This window comes from Carlito syrichta, unplaced genomic scaffold, assembly GCF_000164805.1.
Source record: "Carlito syrichta isolate Samal-C Ts95f unplaced genomic scaffold, Tarsius_syrichta-2.0.1 Scaffold302907, whole genome shotgun sequence".
Taxonomy (NCBI): domain Eukaryota; kingdom Metazoa; phylum Chordata; class Mammalia; order Primates; family Tarsiidae; genus Carlito; species Carlito syrichta.
In genome coordinates, this window is record NW_007247003.1 from 100,201 (window position 1) to 103,924 (window position 3,724).

The 3,724-nt window shown below is 47.8% G+C and overlaps 1 pseudogene across 1 annotated transcript in view; it reads left to right on the forward strand.

The window, feature by feature from the left end:
- The first annotated feature begins 362 nt into the window (after nt 1-362).
- LOC103259581 overlaps nt 363-3,724 on the forward strand; it is an 11,143-nt pseudogene continuing 7,781 nt past the window's right edge. Inside the window, exons 1-2 of the transcript XR_002481924.1 lie at nt 363-429; nt 978-2,437. The product of XR_002481924.1 is annotated as a spastin pseudogene (transcript). The remainder of the gene's footprint in view (nt 430-977; nt 2,438-3,724) is intronic.

The window sequence follows — 3,724 nt, forward strand, 5'->3', positions numbered from 1 at the left end:
AGGCTATGTTCTTTAGTGCTGTTTACTGGAGCAGCTGTTAAATTAATTAAGTTGGTATATTTTTCAAGTCTGATTAGGGTATGTTTAGTTCTGCTTTCACAAAACAGCTGTGATCTAAGTACTAAGACTGATGTTCTAAGAAACCCCAAATATAATTAGAAGCACCATATTTGTCAAGTTCAAGCAAAACGTTACTTCTGGTTCTTTATGTTTTACTTCACATTTATAGAGAATACAAGTGCATGCTGACAACGCAGGGTTTTTGAGCTACTCAATTTCATTTTTATCTACTGACTTTCATATTCGCCATTCTCACTGGCATATAACACAGAGTTGATTAAAACATCAAAACAGAAAGGCCAATGCTAAAAGTAGGTCCAGGAGGCAAAGCTGGTGATCCAAGAAAAATGACTGATGGAGATGTAAACAGTACATGGATCTGCTTCCCTCCGTTTTATGTTGTGACATGGTGGGCCATAGCAGTTATGATCTATGGACTAGAACCTGGAACCTTATAGGAGTCACACAAAGGGACAGAGGAAGGAGGGCGTGGTTTTAAGAAGAAATCTGTAACATAAACAAGACAAAAGCTCAGAGGCAACTCGACTGCTACAGATGTGTTGCATCTGTCTGCTTGCCCACTGGGGACTAGGAGGTAAAGAGATGAAGGCATTTACACAGGGATGGTGAGACAACAAGATCCGACAAGCGGCATGACAGCCAGGCGGAGGTCCTACAACAACAGCACAGGGAAAGCGACCTGCTGAGTCACTTGACCCACGTCTAAACAACATGTTTTCATGTATTTAATGCTTCAATCCTATTTGATCAGGGTACAGGATGAGCTGGCTAATTCCAAAATGTCATTAACATTCTGAAATCGACAGAAACAAATGGTCTTTACCTAACACTGTTTCCTGAGGCAAGTGGCATCGAGGTTTGATCCTGAGGCATAAATACTTGTATATCTTTTAAAGAGAAACCTGGGAGATGGCCCGCGGCTGAGCGGGAGGAGCAGGAGGAGAAGGGGGAGGAGGGGGAGCGGCCATGCTCCCAGCAGCACAGACAGAGGGGTGGGGTCCCCGCGACCAGTGGCGCGCACGGCTCTGGGGCCCTCACCCTCGTGGAGGCCGCCAGGCGATCCCTCTGCCTGCTTGCAAGCCCGGGAGGTGTAGGCACCTTCCCCATGTGGGCCTTCTTGTGCATTTCCGTGGCCCCGAGCATCGACCAGGACGCAAGACAAAAGGAGCGGGCTGTGGCATGGTGTAAGAAAGGTATGGAAGAACTAGAAAAAGGAACTGCTGTCAGAGTTACAGGACAAGGTGAAAGGTGTGAAAGAGCTAAACGCCTTCAGTCTAAAGGGATGACTACTTTGATTGTGACCAAGGACCGTATACAAGTTCTAGAGACGATGCAGCCAGTTTTGCCATTTTCCAAGTCACAAACGGATGTTTATAATGACAGTACTGACTTGACGAGCCGCAACGGACATCTCCAGTCAGAAAGTGGAGCTGTTCCGTAAAGAAAAGATCCCTTAACACACACTAGTAATCCACGGCCTCGTGCAAAAACAGTAATGGAAACTGAATCCATGGGACTTCCAGGCCACCACAGAGCACCTAGTTGCAGTGGCTTATCCCTGGTGTCTGGAGTGAGACAGGGACCTGGTCCTACAGCTGCCACTCATAAGGGTACTCCACAAACAAACAGAACAAATAAACCTACCCCTACAACTACTGCTCTTAAGAAGAAAGGTTTGCAGAATTTCAGGAATGCTAATCTCATCATGAATGAAATTGTGAACAATGGAACAGCAGTGAAATCTGATGACATAGTTGGTCAAGAATTGGCAAAACAAGCTTTGCCGGAAATTGTTCTTCCTTCCCTGAGGCCTGAGTTGTTCACAGGGCTTAGAGCTCCTGCCAGAGGGTTGTTACTCTTTGGTCCACCTGGGAATGGGAAGACGATGGCTAAAGCAGTAGCTGCAGAATCTAACGCAACCTTCTTTACTATAAGTGCTGCACGTCTAACTTCAAAATATGTGGGAGAAGGAGAGAAATTAGTGAGAGCTCTTTTTGCTGTGGCTCAAGAACTGCAACCTTCTATAATTTTTACAGACCAAGTTGATAGCCTTTTGTGTGAAAGAAGAGAAGGGGAGCAAGATGCTAGTAGATGCCGCAAAACTGAGTTTCTCGTAGAGTTTGATGGTGTACAGTCTGCTGGAGATGACAGAGTATTTATGATGAGTGCAACTAAGACCTTGACAAGGCTGTTCTCAGTCGTTTTATCAAACGGGTATATGTGTCCTTACCAAACGAGAAGACAAGACTACTTTTACTGAAAAATCTGTTATGTAAACAAGGAAGCCCATTGACCCAAAAAGAGCTAGCACAACTTGCTAGAATGACTGATGGATACTCAGGAAGTGATCTAACGGCTTTGGCTGAAGGGCCACCACCAAGCCACAAGTAAAGCCACATCCCCTTCCTTTCCTGGAAACAGCGACCCAGCAAACTAAAATGGCGATTGAAACGGTGCCTTCTTCTGTTCTCCCTCCACACCCTTTCCTGTGCCCACGAAAAATCCACCAACCTACATGAAACTCTGCCAGCCGACCTATAGACGACAGACAGGTCACCCTAAGCCCCGATAAAAGCCTCCGCGCCCTTGCCTCAGCGCTGCAGCCTGACCCTCAGGTCCTGTAGCCACCGCGTTAGACCCATTAAGTCTCTTGGCCTTAATGGGTGTTGAGTCTCACTGTGCGCCACCATCTTTCATTGATGCCGTGACTTGGATCGGGTTCCTCTCGCCCTCTCGCAAGACCCCATTCTGGCGCCAGTGGGACTCACCCCTTAAGGCCTTCGCCCACTTTCTTGAACGCCAGCGCTGCATCCATCACTGGCCCTCGGATTGGTAAGTGCCCCTAACTGGAAAACCTAAAACCTTGCCCGGGATAACCAGAGGGAACTGACTATTGATTGTCCGGCAGCCCTTTCGGCCCCAGGCGATGGGGGGACCACACCCTGCCTAGGTCTTTAAGGCCACAGTGGACCCCAACTGGTTTTCTCCTCCCTCAGTCATCAGGAATTTCGAATCTGCTCCCTCCCGCCGTCCGGTTTTGGGCATCCTCTTGGCTAAAAATCCTGGTACCAGGTTGCCCTCAACCTCCTCGATTCTCCAGGAGAATTGCAGGTTGTAATAACATTCTGTGATGACAGGCTTTATTGCAACCTCCTCATATCCTAACAGCCGGCTGTCCAGGGGATGCTCTGCTCAGCCCCAGCTGTTAAAATGGGAAACTTGTCATCCTTGCTGGCCAACTCTTCCCTCAAATGCCTCTTAGACAACCTCTCCACTCTCTCTCTCACTCCTGACATTAAACCCAAGCATTTAATCCACTTCAGTACCCAAGATTAGCCTACCTATCACTTAGACAACCAAAATAAGTGGCCTCCTTACAGGTCCTTAAACCCCGACATTATACGGGACCTCTATAACTTCTGCGAGTGTTCAAAAAAGTGGGCAGAGAGTCCCTATGTCCAGTCTTTCTCTTTACTCTGGGAACACCCTCATCTCTGCCTCTGATGTAAACCGGTTCACCTCCTCATGGCCACAAAGGGCCTCTCTCTCCCGTCAATGCTGTCACCCTCCTCTTCAGTCTCTAACCCACTTCCCTCTTCCGTCTCTGACTTTGACCCATCAGATGAACCTCCTCTCTATCGAC